We start from the raw sequence: 21,743 nt of genomic DNA, 5'->3' as shown, positions 1-21,743 counted from the left end.
GAGGAGAGAGTGATGGGGAGAGTGGGGAGCGATGAGGCTGAATCTGAGAAGCCTTGTAAACCATTGGAAGATTTTGGACTTCCCCCTTAAGGCAACTGCAATTGCTGAAGTGTTTTAAAGGCGGGCCTGACCTGATCGATTTTTCATTTTCAGCTCACTCCAGCTACAAATCGGAGCGGTATCTGGAAGGAAACAAAACTGGAGGCAGGGAGACAAGACAGGAGTCTCTTGCAGTATCTCAGGCAAGAAGTGACAGTGGGGAGTGACAGTAAACATGGAGAAAAATATTTAGGTGGCAGAATCAATAATACTTGGCAACTGATTGAATGGGAGTGTGGAGTGAGTTTAAGATGACTCCCGTGTATCTGGCTTGAGTGACTGGGTGGATGGTGATGCTGTTCACTGGTATGGTATGGGAAACACTGGAACAGGAACAGACCAATGGGATGAAAAGATAATGAGTTCTGTTTGGGCCAGGTTGTGCTTCAGTGGCTTGTGTGACATCCAAATGGAAACGCCAAGTCGGCAGTTGAATATACAGATCTTGGGCTCAGGGTGGAGGGCTAGGCTAGCGAGCTCTATCTGAGAGACATGGGCACACTAATGACAGTCTCTTCCATTACTTCTACAGATAGCTAATGTCATCCATTTGAAACTGATTGTAATAATTTTCTCTCGTAGAGGACAATCTTATTTCATGCTTATTTACTGGTTTCAGTAATCAGGAAAGCCATCATGGAGAAGGTGGCATTTGATCTGGACCTCTGAAAGGCAAAGATGGTGATGAAAAAGAGGGTATTACAGGCAAAGAGGAGAGAAACAGAAAAACAACTTGAGGAAAGATGTCTTCCAAATTGACTGTAGCAGAAGGATTACCTATGTAGTTGAGTTACTATGTGCCAGAATCATGCTAGACACTGGGAATATAAAGTTGAATAAGATGTGGGGTCTAGGGTCCTTTAAGAAGCCCTTCTTTAAGTCCCAGGCTGAACTGCCAGCACTTCCTCCGTGCTGCCTGAGTACTCTCTGCTCAGTCTTGTTATTGCACTTAGCCACATTATATTGAAAGTATTTGTTTCCTGTGTCAGGCTCTTCCACTATAACAATAATTCTTCCTGTCTTATTCACCACGTTATCCCGCTACCTAGCACAGTCACTGGTCATGGTAAATCCTCAATGAACGTTCATTAAGATGAACTAAACTGCAACCAAGTAACTTACCTTCTGGTGGCGAAAATGTGGAAGCTAAAGCTGGAAAGAAACATATTGCAGAGAGATCTAAATGTCAAGAGAAAGGGTTGGTATTGTATTGGTAGGCAACGGAGTGTTGACAAAAGTTTTTGAGGCTGATTTTGAAACAATCAAAGTGTGTTCTGACAATATTCATCTAGTCACCACGTCTAAATACATTGGAGGAGGCAAGATGTTAGTCACAAGGGTACCTAGCCCAGCCACCTGGCATATAATAAGTACTCAGTAGTATATTATTTCAGTATAGTATCAGTAGGTATTTACTAAGTAAATGGATTAAAGTGGAGGCAGAAAATAAGGACTATCTGAAACTATTAGCTAAGGAATTGGGTGCACGCTCAGATAACTGGTAGCGCTCCGGATACTTCTACCACCAACAACATTGTGTATACTTTGTTTTTGATTCTTTTGTTTTCTTTGTTTTTTTTGTCCTTGTTGTTGTTTTTTGGTGAGGAAGATTGGCCTTAAGCTAACATCTGTGCCAATCTTCCTCTATTTTATATGTGGGACGCCACCACAGCCTGACTTGATGAGGGGTGTACAGTGTGTGTGTCCATGCCTGGGATCCAAACCCGCGAATCCCGGGCCCCTGAAGCAGGGTGCACAAATTTAATCACTACACCACCAGTTGGCCCTGCATTATGTATATTTTGTACTGCTGTAGAATGAACCTGGTATAATAGGGTCCCACTGCAGCAGCATAAACTACTTTGTTCCCCACATCTCTTTTTAAAGCTTCTTTCAATGAGTTAATTTTAAGGAGATGGTGTTATTTGACATGATTTCGTTGGAGACTCGGGTCATTTAGCTACATGATTAATACTTTATCAAGAGCCTGCATACCATCAGGCAACATACCGATGCACAAAAAGGAAACAGCTTTAATAGTGATTATTGTGTGTGAAAATTTTCCGGGCTGAGAGACTGGCTATTATTGATTAAAATGGGCATCATTCTGGTGTTTTTGTTATTTTGTTGTGGGGACTCCTAGACATTTGCATGTGATTATAGCTGTGGCACAGCTGTTCTGCTTTCTCATAACTTGTTCTCTGGTACAAAATATCATAGACAATCCATCAGAACATCAAAGCATCCTATTCTAGATTCCTTCAGCCCAAAAGCCCGGTGACAATAAGCCCAGGGTTATCTCTGTATCTAATTAATGTGTGGATCCAATTATTGTGCTGTATGGGCTCGGGTTTCCTAAGTCAAGCCTGTGGATCTATATTGCACCTTGCTGAGTTTTAGAATGCTGCAATCAAATTGGCCAGTCAAACGGAATGGACAAATTGTATTTAACAAAAACCAATGAAAGAGAAGGGAATGCAATTTTCTCTTTCCTTGGGAAGCCACTGGCTTATGTAACTACTATATTCTGGTGAATATTGTAAGTTTTCATTATGAAAACATTGGATTTATTTGAAATCCATTTTTAAAAAATCAATGTGTCTATTCCACCTGAGGGTTATTTTATGCTGAAAACAAACAGCATTATTTTCCTAATATTGAAATAAACGCTTTCACTGCTAAAATAAATGATTTATTTCAATAGAAGAAAATTGACATGTGTCTAAAGCAGTTTTATTTCTTATGATTTATTTTATTTGCTTTATATAATTTTATTTCTCTCTTTATGAATGAAGTTAAAGTTGGATTTTTATGTTTTATTCTTCTTAGCTCTTGTAATTTGGACAATTTCTTCCTCGAACAAGAGTTTGTTGGCTTGTGTACATCTGTACTGAAAACATTAGCCTTAAGTGAGGCCAAGATGGAAAACCACACGGCTGCCTAAGCTCTCTGTAGTAAGCAGATTGGAATATGCCCATGTGTTCAAGCCCTAAAGGTAACAGGAAGAGGGAGACTACTGAAAATCAAGCAAAGAGTTTACTGAAGAGAGTATCCAAGTCTTTTAAATGAGAGAATCGGGACTAAGTTTTTATTTTGTTCTATGCCCATGATATAAGAAAATATACATGAATATGCTAATTTGTGCAAAAAGGAATATAAGAAGGATAAAATATAAAATAATGCAATTGGTAACCTACAGGAGATGTGTGGGAATTGGGTGGGAAGGATGGGGAGAAGGAACAGAGTAGGTGAGATGTGTCATGGGGTCACTACTCTGAGTATACTTTTTTGTAGAGTTCTGATTTTTTTTTTCCTGAGGAAGATTTGCCCTGAGCTAACATCTGTGCCAATCTTCCTCCATTTTGTATGTGGGTCGCTGCCACAGCATGGCTGCCAATGAGTGCTGTAGGTCTATGCCCAGAAACCAAACTTGGGCCGCTGAAGCAGAGTATGCCACATTTAACCACTAGGCCATGGGGCTGGCCCCTAGGGTTCTGACTTTTGGAACCATGATAGTATTTCACATAGTCAAAAAATAAATAAATGAAACCAACAAGAATGAGGAAGAACCAAAAATGGAATACAAACAAAAATAAATGAACTGAATTGTATTTCAAATGAATAATGTAACCACTCAGAATGGAAAAAGAAAGAAAACAAACAAACCCAACAACATTTGAATACAGTATTTTAACTATACACATTCAGGTTAAAGGTAAAAGAACTATAAACAAATATTAACCCTAGTTGAGTAGGTTTGTTTCTTCACAGTGTGATAATTAGCAATCCTGAAAACACTTTATGCATATTTTAGGACTAAGCAAATAAGTACATATATTGTAGATAATGAGAACATGGCTTTCACTATAAAAGGGAGGTACAGATATAGAAAGGGGGAAGAGCAGAATGAACTCTGTAGTATTGGATTGGAAGTAAGGTATTGGTATATACTCATGTTTTTTTGTTTTGTTTTTGTTTTTTTGCTGAGGAAGATCAGCCCTGAGCTAACATCTGTGCCAATTTTCCTCTATTTTGTATGTGGGTCACTGCCACAACATGGCTTGACAAGTGGTCTAGGTCCACGCCCAGGATCCAAACCCATCAACCAGGGCCACCAAAGAGGAGTGCTCAGAACTTTAACCACTAGGCCACAGGCCCAGCCCCTATACTCACAGTTTTTAATATCTAGGTAGAATAGATTAGACAGATAGATGATAGATAGGAGGATAGATGATAGATAGCTAGATAGAAAAACACACATATACGTACATACATGCATACGTACCTACATACACCTATTTCCTAGCTTTGTCAGCTGAGAGGGCTTAGAAACAACAATACCCCATAATAATGGGCAAAATTAGTGTCCAATCTAACTTTCTAAATGTTATTTTCTGCTAAAAGGAAGCAGAGCCTCTTAGAGCTGATTCCAGAGCTGGAGAAGAGAAGTAGAAAATGAGCCTAGAAACAATTTGTTGTGTCCAAAAGTAAGAAAGTGCTCAAAGGATGTGATGTCATGTCAGGAGGACACAGGATCCAATCTGAGGGGCTCCCATTGGCCAAATGTGGGACAATTTGAGCATCACAATAAATGATAGCGATGGATTAACCCAGAGAATAAAGTGAGAATACATGAGTCAATACTAATATAAATAAATGTTTGAATAAATAAATAGGGATGAAGAGAAAGCTCTTCCTTTTAGTCAAATTCAAATTAATAAAAGCAGAAGGAAGAAGATGGTGCACTGAGAAGAGCACATCCTCCCCTCTGTGGTATTCTTGAAAAAAGAAACAAACTCATAACTTGAGTCTAATCAAGAATAAACAGCAGCTAAGCACATGTTGAGGAACATTCTACAGACTAAATGGCCCAACACAAATGCATAAAGATACATACCCTTATGTTCACTGTGGCATTATTCACAATAGCCCAGACTTGGAAGCAACCTAGGTGCCCCTCAAGGGAGGAATGGATAAAGAAGATGTATTTACACACAATGGAATACTACTCAGCCATAAGAAATGATGAAATCTGGCCATTTGTGACAACATAGATGGACCTTGAAGGTATTATGCGAAGTGAAATAAGTCAGAGGGAGAAAGTCAAATACTGTATGATTTCACTCATATGTAGAAGATAAAAACAACGACAAACAAACACATAGCAATGGAGATTGGACTAGTGGTTACCACAGGGGAAGGGGGGAGTGGGGAGGGCAAAAGTGGTGATTAGGCTCACATGTGAGGGGATGGACTATAATTAGTTTTTGGGTGGTGAACATGATGTAATCTACACAGAATTCGAAATATATTACAATGTACATCTGAAAGCTATATAATGTTACTGCAATAAAAAAAAGAAAAGAATAAATGGCCCATCCTCTTCAAAAATGTCAAGGTCATGAAAGACAAAGAAAGGTTGTAAACTGTTCCAGATTAAAGGAGACTAAAGAGACATGACAAGTAAATTCAATGGGTCAATCTAGACCAGATTCTAAGACAGAAATTTCTTTGTTTTTTGCTATAAAAGACATTAGTGGGACAACTGGTAAAATTTGAATAAGGATTGTAGGTTAGGAAATAGTATTGTATCAATGTTGGTTTCCCGATTTTGATGGTTGTATTATGGATACGTAGGAGACTATCCTTAATTTTAAGAAATATACTTTGATGTATTTAGGGGTAAAGGAACATCATATGTGCAACTTATCCTTAATTAGAAAAATAAAATGATATATTGATACATATACACATACTTATATGGACAGAGACTACGAAGGTGGTAAAAGGTAAACAGGGGGAATCTAGGGGAAGGGAATACAGGAACTGTACTAATTTTGCAGCTCTCTGTAAGTCTGAAATTATGTCAGAACAAAAGAATTTTAAATGTGAAAATAAGTTTTTTTAAATTGATCTATCCCAGTGACAAGATGCTTTGGATCTGGATTAATAGGATCTCTTGCAAATTTTAGGAAGTGAGCCATAAAGAAGTATTTCTCACAGTCAGAGGAGTCTGGTTTAAATGGTTTTGCAGTCTACTTTTCCCTTTGTTTCTTGTTCAGTGTCATTGGTGTGGGGAGAATGAAAGGCCCACAGGAAGATGATGCTGGATTGGCCCCAGTGACAAGAACCAGGCACGGTCATCACCCTTTCCATACTGTCTTGGTGTTGATTTCACGTTAGCTGATATCTTCTTTTCATTTAGATAGAAACCTAACTTTCAAAGTGAAAGCCAAAATATAAACTTAATCTTGTCTCCCATTCTTTATTTTTTCTTAAAGATTGGCGCCTGAGCTAACAACTGTTGCCAATCTTTTTTTTTTTTTTTGCTTTTTCTCCCCAAATCCCCCCAGTACATAGTTGTATATTTCAGTTGTGGGTCCTTCTAGTTGTGGAACATGGGACGCCGCCTCAGCATGGCCTCACAAGCGGTGCCATGTCCGGGCCCAGGATCCGAACTGGCAAAACCCTGGGCTGCCGAAGCAGAGCGCTGAACTTAACCGACCGGCCACGGGACGGGGCCGGCCCCATGTCTCGCATTCTTGAAGAGTCCTCCTGCCCTTGCTCTGAGCTTTTAGGACTTCTCACAGTTTGGTGCACCCATGCCTTTGGATCTTTCACACCCTTAAAATAAATCAGGCTGGCTGAAGATTGATGAAACTGAACAGTTCCCTTAAGACTGAACACTAGCACAACTACAGTCCTTTTCTCTCATTTTCTCTCATTAAGGAAAAAGTATATTTGGAAAGGCAAAATAATCAAAAGTACTTTTAAAAGTGAAGAAAATTCTAAAAACAGCTCATTCACCTCCTGATTTGGAAAGAGCTGGGGGTGTGGATGGGAGTGAGGCGGAGCTAAGGGAATGAACATTTGCGTGGAATCGTGTTGCTCTGTTTTACCCCTGGAGCAGGTCTGGCTATAGGGTAAATTGTGAACTGTGCAAAACTTTCTTTCAATATCCTCAATCCTCCCTCCTCCCCAGGCATTTAGTGTCCTCTTTCTCTTTCCTGCTATTCCAACTTTTACAACATTGCCCACTCCCACTAAGATAAGTGATACAAATTCAGTGAGTTACCTTTTGCAGGGTCATTAAGATTTTTAACATATATCAGTACTGTAAGCCAAAAAACTAAAACTCTAATGGGAGATCTCAGGCCTCTGACAGCAGATGAAAGAGATCATGGGGAAGGAGGGACATGGTGGTTCTGGACCATGATGTATTGGACATGTTTCCAATACATCTGATATCATAATTCTATGTAGGACCAGCCCTAACCTAGTCAACAAAAATGTCGCAAACACTTTCTATCCTAAAGCAAGCTCAAAGTTCACCCTAAGATGAGGTACCCAAGGTGACAGCCTCACTTCTTATCCCAAAGCCACTTTGGCTGCAGATATAGAAGGACTTTCAGTCAACTTGTGTTTACATGGCACCTTCCATCTTAGGATGTCTGCCTTTTTATTAAGCTTATTTTTTTTAAACATCCATGGAAGATTGAAACATAACATTTCGTTTTCACAGATAGGTAAAGAGATTCAAAGTAGAGTGCCATTGTCAGCTAGCAAGCAAAAGTTAGCAACAGAATGACAAGTAAGGCTTCTGCCTTTGTTTCTGTATCTGAAAAGAAAGAGTTTTACAACTTGACTTGGACTCTTCCTACTGCTGTCTTCTGTGGAGCTGGTTTAAAACCAAACCACCCAGACCCTAGGTCTCCACATTTTGTTTGAAATGCCTTTGGCTCTATAACATCCGCCATCATCTCTTTCCCAACTGGCCTAATATTCTCTTTTCCGGCTGCCGTAGGGAGGATTGCAATGCTGAGTGGAAGGCTGGACCAGATGGCCTTAAAGGGCCCTTCCAAATACAAGATTCTCTAATTCTCTGATTTAATTTTGATGATTCAATTTCACGACTTTGGCTATCACCAGATGAAATTATGTAGACATTCTGCCTTCCATCTGCCCTCAGATATATGTCAACTTGTCTCTATCCAAATTCATCACATCAGTCAATGATGAAGCACTCATTTACATGCAGTATTCTACAAAGTGTATCCTAAGGGATCTGACCCACAAATCCGTGTGACAGTTAGGAGCAGCAGCTATCATAGAGATGGACACATCAGGTTATCCTAGCTTGAGGATATCAGGGAGTCTACTTTGCCAACTAACTCTGCGTGTCCTGATTTCAAGCCACTAAGCAACCTTTTAACTGTCATTTAGGGTCCCTCATATGCTGGACAATAGAAGGAGAATGGGCTAATCAGCAAATAATAAGAACCAACAATTATTGAGCTATTGAGTGCTTACTATGTACAAGGCTATGTACTTTACACATATTAACTAACTTGAATTCTCAAATCAACCCTACCACTAACATTAGAGACTAACATTATTACCCTTATTTTACAGATGAGAAAATCAAGGTATGAGAGAGTTTAAGTAACTTTTCCCAGGTCAGTTGAGTAGTAAGGGGTAGCACCGGGACTGAAACCCAGGCCATGTGACTCCAGACCCATCATGTCTATTATGCCATAGCACCACTACAAGGATGCAGGCCACTTGATAGTCACATTGCTTTCTGTAAAGTAATCAATCGCCCAGCTTCTTCTAAAACTAAAGCCAAAATCAATGTGTCTCCTAATAACTTACATAGTAAAACATATTGAACAGGGTCTAAGGGCTTATTACATCTCTCTGGTCCGCTCATTCTCCACTCACAACTGCTATTCCAGACCTTCTCCATTCGCCTTCAACCTCCAACATTACCCTCCTCTCCCCTCGCTCACAGAGGGTGATATCACCTCCTACTTTTCAGAGCAACAAAAGCTACCGTATGTCAACTCCAACATCTTCCCAACATCAAACATCCCACCCTACCTCTGTGCACATCCTATCATCTTTCAGAGCCAACACTTCTCCTGTGTTTTGTATCCTCTCTCTCCATCTTTACAGGAATCTTATACCATTAACTTCACTTTCTCTGTTCTATATATTTAACCTCACCTTTCAACTTAATGCTGCCTACTGACTTTCATATATTCTCAGCCTGTCCGATTAAAACAACTGAAACCTTCACTTGATGTCACATCCCCCTCCAGCAATGAACCTATCTCTTCTCCCCTTCTTCACTACGATTTCTCAAAAGAGTTGTCCAACTTCCCCATTTCTATTTCCTCTCCCCCGCTGCTCACTCAACTGTGTCAATTTGATTTACACCCACCTCACTCTACCAAATCAGCTTTTACTACCTCCTTTACCTCCATGTACCCAAATCTAGCACAGTTTTCATTCCTCCTATTTGGCTTTTAAGTACCTTTTGACACTGTTAATCACTCCCTTCTTCTTGAAACATTCTCCTCCCCTGACTTCCCTTAGACTACACATGCCTGATTTTCTTCCTACACTTCTAGCTGCTTTTTGTCAGTTTCCTTTGCCAGCTCCTGCTTCTCTACAAGCCATTACATGTTCCTCAAGGCTAGCATATATGTCGGTAAATATAAAAGACCGTATTTTTCTCTTAATTTGTTTAAAATACATATGACTACTTAAAGCAAAAATTATAGCATTGTCTTGTGGGGTTTATAATGTATGTAAATGTAGTACTTATAACAGCCATAACACAGTGGATGGTGGAGGGGAGGTTAATGGACCTATGTGGTTTCAAGTTTCTACATTTTTCATGAAGTGGTATAATACTAACTCTAGGTAGACTGAGAAGTTAAGGATGTATGTTGTAATCTCTGGGATAACCACTTAAAAATAATATAAAGGCACATAGCTAAAAAACTAATAGCTAAATCAAAACAGAGCTTGAAAATATTCAAATAATCCAAAAGAAGACAGCAAAAAAGGAATAGAGGCACCAATAACAGAGAGGATCCATAGAAAATAATAAAATGGTAGATCTAAATATAATCATATTCATAATTATATGAAATACTCTTTTTTTTTTTTTTTTTGCTGAGGAAGATTTGCCCTGAGCAAACGTCCACTACCAATCTTCCTCTTTTTGTATGTGAGCTGTTGCCACAGTTGGCCACTGACAGACAAGTGGTGTAGGTCCACACCCAGGAATTGAACTTGGGCAGCCAAAGCGGAGCACATTGGAACTTGACCACTAGGCCACTGGGGCTGGCCCTGAAATACTCATTTTAAGAAAATCCAGTTTATCAATTTTTGCCTTTATGGTTCAGTCTATTTGTTTGCACTTCTCCAAGTGGTGTACCTGAGACTCCTATTTGGGACTAACTCCTAAGCCCATTTTTACAGTTAATCCATTGTTGTGTTCCAGAAGATCTATGCCGTCAATCTTGGGCAGAGAACTGCTCAGTAAGTCTGGAAAATAGAAAATCTCAGGCTTCCACACAATAAAAGAAATTCCAGGAGTCCTGAAAGGCCTAAAAATCTAATAACACAAGGAACTGCTCCTGTCCTTGGGGACGACTGACTGCTTCCTAGCCCAATGAGTGATATAAAGTTCTGAAACCAGGACACAGATGTGCACGGTGTGGGTTTTCTCCTTGGGATTCAGGAGAACAAGAACTAGCTAGAGCTACCAGGGCCCTATGGCAACACCAGCCTCACTCTAATCATTACTTCGAGAGATATCCAGGCAGTTCAGCTCAAGTGAAATTAGAACAGCGAGATTCTTTCAGAGCACTGAGTATTCACTGATTGATTTTTGGTCCAAATCCAATTTAATCAATGAACCACATGTATTTTGAGATTCCCTACAACTTCCTGGCCTTCTTCCCCCATCCTCATACTACCTCATGCTCCTCTTCATGCCATCTACTTCTAAGTCCATTCTGTTAAACTAATTAACAATCATTAGGACTCCTGAATTCTCTTTCCACCCCAAATCCCCCAGCGTTCCTGGATTTTGCTTCCATGGCAACAACTAGCATTTGCTTCTAGGACTTTTATTTGGTTTCCTTATGTGTAACTTACCCTGTAACACACTGGAATATGACTTTTACCTCTCTCCTAAACCCCACACACACCTTCACAGTGAAATTCATTTCTCTGAGGTCATCAAAGACATGCTTGTTGCTAAACACAGTGGAAGATTTTTAGTTCTCATGTTTCAGTAATATTTGACACTGTTGACCATTTCCTTCTTGGGAAATTCTTTTCCCTCAGCTTCCCTTACACTCATGCTCCAGGTTCCCTTCTACCCCCCCCCCCCCAATCTTTTTTACAGGCTCTTTTTCCTCTATGTGTCACTTAGATGTTGGTGTTTATTTGGGCTCTGTCATAAATTTTCTGCTTTTGTCAGTGTACACAATTTCCCAACAAGGTTACAATTGCCTCCATTGGCTGCAAGTGTAAGCTGTATGTTAGTACCCCTCACATGTCTGTCTCTGTCCTTGATCTCTTCTCTACACATGAGGCAAGTCTATCGAAATGTCTATCGGGTGTGTCCACTTGAATACCCCTCAAAGAGCTCAAAGATCTCACACCCATCATGCCAAAAATTAATTGGCATCTTCCCACCTACCATCTCAAACCTGCTCCTCCTCCTCCTCCTGTTCTCTGTCTCAGTGAGTTGCACCACCAAATATCCAATTGCAATTCTGCAACGGCCAGAAAACTGAAAGTCTTCTTTGATTCCTTTGTCTCCCTCATTGACACCTCCATTCAATCACCTATCAAGCCCTATCAATTCTCTCTCTCTCTGTGGGATCAGGCTCTCTCTCTCCATCTGCACTGCCAACACCATAGTCCAAGCCACTATCATTTCACGGATTATCACAATACCTTCATAACTTGTCTCCTTACCGCTAGACTTGCTCCCATTTAAATTCATTTTGCACATTGCTGCCAGAGTCATCTTGGTAAAATTCCAAGCACTAAATCTTTCATTGGTTTCTCATTGCATTAAGGGAAATTCAAAACTCTTTAACACAGAATCTAGACACTTAGAATCAGGCGAGTCCGAGATTGCCTGAGTTTAAACCTTGTATCTGCCAATCACTAGCTGGGTGATTTGGGGCTATTCGGTTAACCTTGCTGAGCTTCTGTTTCCTTATCTGTAAAGTGAGCATAATAATAATTATAATAATAAATGCCTCATCATATTGTTGTGAGAATTTAATAAAATTGCACATGACTAAAGCATTTTAGAATGCTTTCTGTCTCATAATAAGTAAATAACTGCTATCTTTGTGGTGGTGGTTAATATTATTCAACAAATTTTTTTTTAATTTTTACTATGTGACAAGAACTGTGGTAGATAATGGTGAGGCTATCTTGAGCGAAACAGACAAGGTTACTGCCCTCAGGGGAGCTGATCTACAATCCAGCCATGTTCATTACTTCTTACAAACTTACACTCTAAACTGTGCTATTGTAGCCCCATTACATGCTGTTTTTCTCTCCTCTGTGCATTTCCCTATGCTCTTCTTGTTTCAGAAAACATTCTCTCCAAGTCCTCCTCCCCTGTTTAATTCTTCATCCTTCTGATCTCAGTTTAAATGTCATTTCTAAGATTTCCATAACTGGATTAGGTCCCACTTATTTCTTAACTCTCCCCTTATCTTAGCCTATTTTTATTTTACCTGTTTACATATGTGTACCCCAATGCACTCTAAACACCAAAACATGAGGGCGTCTGTAGGTCTTTTTTACCACTGTTTGCCCAATGTCAAACATAGTGTCTAATACATACAGACATTAAATATTTCTGGAAAGACCTAAGGGAATTAGTAGAGGCCACAAAGATCCTTTTGTCATAGTGGCATTTTTGGGGGGGTGGGTGAACTTACCAGTAAACTGATAGTCATCTTTGTATGTTACATTCTATAAGCTAATACGTCTTCAGTATCTCAAGCCATTATGTGGAACATTTGTACACTTGGAAGGCAGAGAGTGGGTAATATGTGCAGAAGATATCTTAGCAGCTATTACTTGGACTCGTAAGTGTGCACACTTGCTGTCATTCTGCTTGGTAGTAATGGAAAGACTATTCTGAATAAAGACTCACAAGAGTAATTAACGTTAGTTGAATTGTTGAAAAACAGCTATCACGTCATCTGAGAGTTGGCATCACACTCTAAAGTAGACCCCTAGCTACACTCTATCTTGTTGAAGAAGTGCTTGCATGGCTCTCTCCTAAGAACAACTAATTTCCCAGCTCTACACACCATTGCAAGAAAGAGTAATAGGCTGTACTGCTCAGAAGAATTTCAGAAATTATTACAAACGTTAGTGGGCTGTCTGACCAGAGTTGGTTGGCCGTAGAGAGAAACATACTAGAGCCAGAAGTGACGAGGCTGCCAAAAGTTGACAAGCATTCTCAGCCAAATTCTGGCCCTCATCAGATTTCCTAGCTGCAAAGACACTTCAATGTTTTGAAAGATTTACTCGCGTATGGCAAGCACTTCCAACTGTAATGCAGTCCTGGATAGCGTTACAACTGAATCATGCTATGGTTCCCAAACCTCTTTCTTCCAGAAAAGTCTTTCCCGGAAGATCAATATATAAAATAGCAAAAAGTAGAGCTGCGGTCCCTAGCTCCCTTTCCATCCCTCCAACCTAATGACCCCTGAGGGTAGAGTAGAAAGATCACCACACTGGTGATCAGAAAACAAACTCACAGAATTCCAGGATTGAAATGGAACATAAAACCATTCAGTCCAACCATCCAGCCTGTATCTGAATTCCCTTCCACAACAAAAACCCTCCAGGCTCTTTCCCCGACAGGCTTTCTGCTCTTGGATAAGTCGTCTCCTTTCTGTAGACTTTAGTTTCTCCATGTGAAAGAAGAGGCATTGGAGTAAATACTGTCCAAGGTCTTTTCACACAGTAAATACATGATTCAGTGGTACTAAGGACATTCGGGAATTCTGACCCAGAAAGCACATCATGAAACTTGTTAAGTTTTGTATTCCATACACCCAGTAATCCAAAGGAATACGAGCTGAGGCATTCTATAGAACTATATAGAACTATATATATAGGTAGTGTCAAGGATTCAGAAACCTCTCTGAGTTTTCATGCAAAACTGGAGTATTCTTCTGGTAATGGAGCCCATGGATTTGTTTGTTTCTTTTGTTGTTTTACTTTGCATTCATATATTGCAATATTCTGCATTTCAAAGGGAGAGCCCAGAGTTTTTTACAAGATTGTGTTTTTTTGTTTTGTTTTGTTTTAAAGATTGGCACCTGAGCTAACATCTGTTGCCAATCTTTTTTTTTTTCGTCTTCTCCCCAAAGCCCCCCAGTACATAGTTGTATATTCTAGTTGTGAGTCCTTCCAGTTGTGCCATGTGGGATGCCGCCTCAGCGTGGCTTGATGAGTGGTGCTAGGTCCGTGGCCAGGATCGAAACCAGCAAAGCCTTGGGCCGCCGAAGCAGAGTGCGTGAACTTAACCTCTCGGCTACAGGGCCAGCCCCTATAAGATTGTTTTTTTGAGGTAATATTCCTGTCCCAACTTTGGCTGTTCCAGAGTACTCTGCCCTCATTTGATTATTTGAATTTGGAATAGGTTTTCTTTGTCTTTTTTCATTTTTCAAAGCTTAATCTTTCCTGGCTCTTCCCCATAAAAGTTATGAATGCTCAGTAGTTGGACATCCAAATAGCACTTAAGAGGTACAACATTTCCCAAAGTTTCTTTGTCATATAAGGACTTTTTAAATTTTTATTTTATTATGGTAAGAACACATAACATGACGTCTACCCTCTTAACAGATTTTAAAGTGTACAATTCAACTTTTATTAATTAAAGGACTGGCATGAAATGTTACTAAGTGTCACATGGGTGACTACTTTCCCAAGGGGCCTGCCACTTTAATAAAGCAGAGATGTGAGGCTTGATACTGTCCTAGCCAAGTGATGATTTAGATCCTGCTTTCTTCATCCAACTACTTTCAGAATTCTAGTGAGAATACTCCTATCTGAAACGTGGGACCAAAATTTGCCTGGAGCTCTTCTTAGTATGTTTGTTCACTATAATAAAAGTCCTCAAATCATTGATATGCACTGTAGGATTGAGCAAGAGAGCAAATGTGCTGATGTTGTAGAAAGTCAGGGTTCTCGCTGTGGAAAAGGAGAAATACAAATAACAAATGGGGAAAGACAAGATTAGGATTGGAGGTATGAATATGATACCTTAGCAATGATACCACATTAGCAATAAGCATATTCAGTGTCTAGATCTTGGTTTCTAAGTATCATTCCCCATTAAAAGAAACTATGACTCCTTAGAGAAACGGCTGATGCCAGGGCTAAGAGAGAAAAGGTGTAAGATGAGCCTGGAGGATGTATCTTGCTTTACTAGAAAATAAGAAAGTACTAAAAAGAAAAATGAGGCAGATTTTGAAATAATCAGCTTGAAAGGGACCCCCTTGAGCAAATGTGGCACAATTTGAACATCAAAATAAATAAAGAAGGTAATGAATAATAACTCATTGACTAAATTAGTAATCCATTAGTCTATGGTGATGACAAATAAAGAGACAGAGAGACAGAGAAAGACAGAGAGGGAAATAGACAGAATGTTAATAATAAGTGTGGAGGGAGTGGTGGATTTAGAAAAGCAGCATTTTGTAACCATCACAGTAAAGATTGGTTCAGGCAAGAATCATCAGTTGATGCTAAATGTGAGGTAGGAGGATGGATGAGAAACAGGATATTTGCATGGTCTTAAAATGTCTCCCTGCAGTTTCTTTAGCAAGGGGGAAATAGTAACTATACAGGGGAGAAAATGGACGATACATGCATCGGTGATCAAAATGGACCTCATTGGTGAAGGGCAGACAATGTATGTCTCTGCATGTGCTTCCTGGAAACGGACAACACTAATTCTGTAGTGTGTAGAGAGGTCTCACTTGAATCCAACTATGAGTAAACATCAGAGGAACCTACATTGAAGGACACTTTGAAGAACAAATTCTATAGAAACTGAACTGCATTCTGTAAAAAATGCCAATATCACGGAAAAAATGTAAGGCTCAGGAACTGCTCCAGATTAAAAACTAAAGAGGTGTGACAACTAAATGCAATACGTGAGATTAGACTGAATTCTGCACAGGAGGGGAAAATGCTGTAAGTGGACATGAATGAGTAAGCTGACCAAAGTAGAACATAGAGCATAGGTTAGATAAAATGACTTTATCAATGTTAAATTTCCTGAATTTGATAACTACATTGTGCTTATATAAGAGAATTTCCTGTCCTTAGGAAAGACACACAGAGTAGTTAAGGGTTTATGAGGCATATCCTGAAATAGTTCAGAAAAAAATGTTTACGTAAATGTGTGTGTGTGTATATATATATAGAAAGAGACAGACAGATAAACAGAGAAGGCAGAGACAAAGAGAATAATAAAAAAATGAGGCAAATTATTAAATATTAGTGAAGGGCAAAGGGCAATTAGAAGTTTTCTATATTGTTCTTGCAATTTTCCTGTAAGTTTGACATAACTTCAAAATAAAAAGTTTTACAGATTGACTGGTGCTGACATTCATCCTAATTTCAAATGAGAAATAGAATTCCTTTTAAAACTTTCTTGCCCAGGAAAATAATTTACTGGGAAATTCTTTTTACTCGAATGTGTTAGTTTTTTTGTGGTTTTCTTTTCTTTTTTTTTTTTTTTTGCAGTGAAAGAATGATGATGTGAAAGATGTGAAGCACTTAACACCCAGCAGCCCACTCAGAAGTAACCCTTTAACAGCTCAGGGGAAAAGTTCCTACTCAGTAGAAGGTGGTAGAATCTCAGCGTTTTGCTCCTGCACACACACACACACAAATCTATTTATATATCATCGCTGTTAACCTTATTTCCCTCAGTTAAAGTCACTGCATTGCTCAATTCCACGAACGCTTTCCCTGGAGAACAGCCAGCAGAGCAGTGAAGTGGGAGCCAAGAAGACCTGGGTTCAAGGCCCAGCTCCATCAGTGACTACCCTCATAGGTGTAACTCCCTCACTTCAGCTTTCCCATCTGTAGAATGGCGATGACGATGATAGATTTGGGAGCACAAAAGCTTTCTGCAAGCATACCTACAGTTGACCTTGTCATGAGGGGTTGTGTGAAGCTGATAGTAAGTGTTGGACTGGCTCATCTACTTGTCTTTCTGTTTCATCTGACCAGCCCTTAGGGTGGAGCTTGTCTACTCCTAAAAGGAATTTGACAAGCTGCTTTCAAGAGTAGTAAATTCTTGACAATCAGTTGCAATGAATTCACGAGCTTGTGTATATTAGGGCCATTTTGCTTCTTCTGTCTGAACTCTTCCAGGTAATCTTGTGTGGGTCCAGAGAATGACAACATAGGAAACAAATCTCATTTGCCCCCAGATCTTTCTTGCGTGCCTCTGAGATCTATCTGTTTTATTCACTCACAAATGCATCTTTTTTTCTTCCTAGGAGAGAGTAGGAACTATTGTATTCCACCTTCAGCAGCAACAGTTTCGTCAGTTAGACTGCGACTACTGAATCTTTATCCTCGGGATGTGGTGAGACAGGGCGACAGCTTCCAGATTGCTGACTAGCTATTTTGGGACTTGTAAACTTGTGGCACAACTGACTTGTAAATCAATGCTTGTATAAATGCATCTGAAACCCAAACATAAAAACCTATCATTTTAACTATTGAGTCTTTTTCACATTAAAATTATGATTTTCTCTAATTCTTCTTCATCTTTTCTTTACATTTTATGTCATTTATGAAACAAGCAGGGTTAACTACCAAAGAGAAAAAGAAATGTAGTTGGTAAACAGAGGACACACACCTCACTTTACACACTTCCGGTCCCTCTACATTTTTTTCCTGTCTTCAATCTCTTAGATTATTTTCTCCACCAAAATCCTTGTCCACTGTAATTTTCTTTAGTTGTACGTATAGAGTTTTATGACAGGGTAGAGCATGACTCAGAATATTAAGTAGCAAGCTGGGGAAATGAGTGCTATGTTTCTAATTACTAACATCAGTGCTTCAGCTCAGTCGTCTATAAAATGGGACTAAGGATACACATGATATGTAAGTAAAAATCTATGAGCATGTGCAATGTGATACAAATTCAAAATGATAACAAAGCCCTCTAAGATTCTTGACGAGAAAGAAAACTGCTGCATTCAAAAAGCCCAAGGTCCAGCCTGAACTAACTAGTAGATACCAAGATGATACTCCTCAAAGTGCACCAAAGCTGTGACATGATGCTTTAGCTCCCTGGTGTGAGAATTAGAAGGTATATCAGCTTTCTACTGCTGTTGTAACAAATGACCACAAACTTAGTGGCTTAATCTACACAAATGTATTCTCGTACGGTTGTGTAGGTCAGAAACTTGACATGGATCTCACTGGGCTAAAATCAAGATGTCAGCAGGACCATATTCCTTTCTGGAGATTATTCTGGATTATCCGGGTAGGCCCAATATAATCACAAAGATCCTTATCATGGAAGCAGAAGTCAGGGAGAGAGAGGGAGAGATGCGATGACAGAAACAGGTTGGAGTGATGCCCTTTAAAAATGGAGGAAGGGGGACCATGAGCCAAGGAATGCAGGTGGCTTCTAGAAGCTTGAATAGGCAAGGAATCAGATTTGCTCCTAAAGCCTCCAGCAGGAATGCAGGTCTGCCGACATCTTGATTTTAGCCTGTAAGACCCATTGTGGACTTCTGGCTTCCAGAATTGTAAGATAACGAATTTGTGTTGCTTTAAGCCATTAAGTTTGTGGTAATTTGTCAAAGCAGAATAGGAAATGAATATAGGGAGAATCCGTTTCCTTATCTTTTCCAGCTCCTGAAGGTCACCTGCAGTCCTCGGCTTCTTGCCCTCACCTCCAATTTCAAAACCAGTCAAGTCCCTCTCTCACCCTTCTTCGTTGTCACATCTCTTTCTGATCTCTGCAGGAAAAAGTTCTCTGATTTTAAGAATTCGTGTCATTAGTTTGGGCCCACCTGGATAAGCCAGAATAACCGCCCCATTTCCAGATCCTTAATCCTTTTCACATCTGCAAAGTCTTTTTTGACATGTAGGCTGACTTATTCATAGGTTTCGGGGATTAGGACACCGACATCTTTGGGGGCCATTATTCTGTCTACCACAGAAGACTTGAGTTCCATACCTAGTTCATCAACTCTCTAGAGATGTTACTTTGCGAAAATGTTTTCAGCTCTCCAGATCATAGATTTCTTTATCTGTGTAATAATTCTAACACTATTCTACATCACAGGCTTGCTCTCAGTATTAAATGAGTGAATGTACGTGAAAGCACTTTGTAAACTGCAAAGGCTAAATAAAGATAAGGGATATTATTTCAGGAAGGGTGGAGGGGTAACAGTAAGAGTAGGTTAAATAATAGATAATGAAGAGGGTATGGGTAGCCTTCCTGTCCTCCACATCAAGCCTTACCAAGCCATTTAGGAACATCCTTAGGGGTATCTCCTGTGATCTTACAGAGTTCTGCCATATTCTCTTTTCGGGACACCTCCATTTCTCTCATTAATGTGAGCTGCCCTATAGCTACTTGAGGGTGGCATCTTGCCGTGACCTAACTGCTCCTTGCCATGGTTCCCCCCATGGCTATGCCATGTTCTCCTGCTGCTTCTGAAGCTGCATACCATAGGGGTGCCAAAGAGATGCTGTAATTCCTCCAATTCTCATTGAGCTGAGGCCACACTGGGTCCACACGGGATGTCCTTTTCCTATATTTTGTGTCACGTTTGATCATCTGACCACAACGGTTGGGCCATTACAGACTGGAGACAATGATAACTTAGACTTCATTCAAGGAAACTTTCACTTTGTGTTATTACTGAACCAGCAAACAAAATGGAAAGGGATATACACCAGATATGATTACAAATGATGCAGCTCCCAGGTGCTGCCCAGGTTTCTTGTGGAAGTGCAAGAAAACCAGTGGCGCATGGATCTTATACGGGAGGAGAGATCTGCAAGGTGAGGGGAGTCAAACACCATGAACTTGTTGCCCGTTGTATGATTGTAGCCTGAGAGAGGGCCCACATCAGCACCCAAGGATCCCCTCAACACTAGTAATGAAATCCTCACCATACCAAAGTTGTGTACTTCTGTGTTCTATTGCTTCCAGAATCATTAAAGCTCCTTGAAGCCTGACCATGGCATACCACATCGTGTGTCTCAGAAGTCCTTTGTAAATACAGGTCTTTCTGCTTCTGCTTGCCATGCCTCTATTCAAAAAGTTCAGACAGGGGCCGGCCGCATGGCCTAGTGGTTAAGTCCGTGCTCTCCACATTGGCAGCCCAGGGTTTCTCCAGTTCGGATCCTGGGCACAGACCTAGCACCACGCATCAGGCCATGCTGAGGTGGCATCTCACATAGCACAACCAAAAGGGCCTGCAACTAGAATATACAACTATGCACTGGGGGGCTTTGGAGAGAAGAAGAAAAAAACAAAACCTCACAGAGAAGTCTTTGGGAATAGATCAGGGGACAGACACTGATCCTTCCCATCCTTTCTTCCCCATCTCATCTTTGCCAACCAAGTGCCCACTTACAAGACTCTCCCTGCCATTTCCTTACCTCCTCCTCCTCCTCTCTCTCTTTTCACTCTCCTCTTTGCCTTCTCTTAGACCTCTTCTCCCCAAGTGACTAAACCCATGTAAATGGACCCCGCGGATTGCTCTACAGCTAATCAGAGGCACCCAGGTGTGCCTGAATGCCAGTTAGGCTCAATTGGAACCACTGCTGAACTTATATTTGCTGTGATATGCAGCCAATAACAGGCATAGTTATAATCAAATAACAGGCACAGTTCATGATTCAAATAAAAGACAAATTTCTCAAAGCCTAGTAGCTTGTGACCCAAGCTTGTGTAATAAGCAACACAAAGAAACTAGATATAGGCTATTTCTATACACATAAAGACAAAACCACTATAGAACCACATCAGTTGTAACTTTGAGCAGAACTAATTAGCTGAGCTCCTGTCTCACAGCAGCAGACATGGAAAAGTCTGTTCCTGTCATTGGGCAGAACAATAGCTGATCAGTCTGACTGAAAGTTGAGGTCAGAATGGTTCAGAAAGGATACTGTGGCCACACATGGAGAAAAAGCTCTGTAAAAGAAACATCCACATCCACAATTGCAATTTCACGGTCTGTGGGAAGAACTCGGGGTACATGCACATATATTCCTGCCTCACCCACCCACGATGAGATGTGGAGTGTCCCTACAGTTTGTACATCCTTCTGATCTGGTAGATTCGAATGACAGGTTCAGATCACAGACTATCACCAAATGAATACACGAGGAGAAGGAAAAAACAAACATCTCCGAGTTCCTTTCCCTGAACCACCCTGTACGGCTGGGCTGGCCATTGAGTTCTCACACTTCCCATTGCGGTCTTGTCTACTGTTCTTCCTGAAGGGCCCTAGGGTCTGTAGGAGCCATCAAATGAGCTCCCGCACTAGAGGTAAGCAAATGGTTCCATACACGCCAGGGAGTGGCAGAGAATTGCTTGCCATCCTGACGCGGTACTCAGGAGCCAGGGGACTTCATATCTGAGTTACAACAAGGGATGTGCTGTGGCGGAAGCTTGGTTTTGTGCCCGAGTTTATACTTTAACGCTGAGGTGGTTTCACTTGGGAAGAAGACAAAAATCCCAAACATTTTGTTTCATGCAATTTCGTGCCCCAGAAGTGTCTGTTTCCGCTGATTCC

The 21,743-nt window shown here is 40.4% G+C and overlaps 1 long non-coding RNA gene across 1 annotated transcript in view; it reads left to right on the top strand.

The window, feature by feature from the left end:
- LOC139042733 (uncharacterized) overlaps positions 1–17,692 on the top strand; it is a 51,820-nt gene extending 34,128 nt beyond the window's left edge. Inside the window, exon 3 of the long non-coding RNA XR_011499799.1 lies at positions 17,469–17,692. This is a non-coding gene — a long non-coding RNA (uncharacterized lncRNA). The remainder of the gene's footprint in view (positions 1–17,468) is intronic.
- The last annotated feature ends 4,051 nt before the right edge of the window (positions 17,693–21,743 follow it).

The sequence above is a fragment of the Equus asinus genome, chromosome X (genome assembly GCF_041296235.1).
Source record: "Equus asinus isolate D_3611 breed Donkey chromosome X, EquAss-T2T_v2, whole genome shotgun sequence".
Taxonomy (NCBI): Eukaryota; Metazoa; Chordata; class Mammalia; order Perissodactyla; family Equidae; genus Equus; species Equus asinus.
The sequence above is the reverse complement of the archived record's forward strand: the minus strand, read 5'-3'. Positions and strand labels throughout refer to the sequence as shown.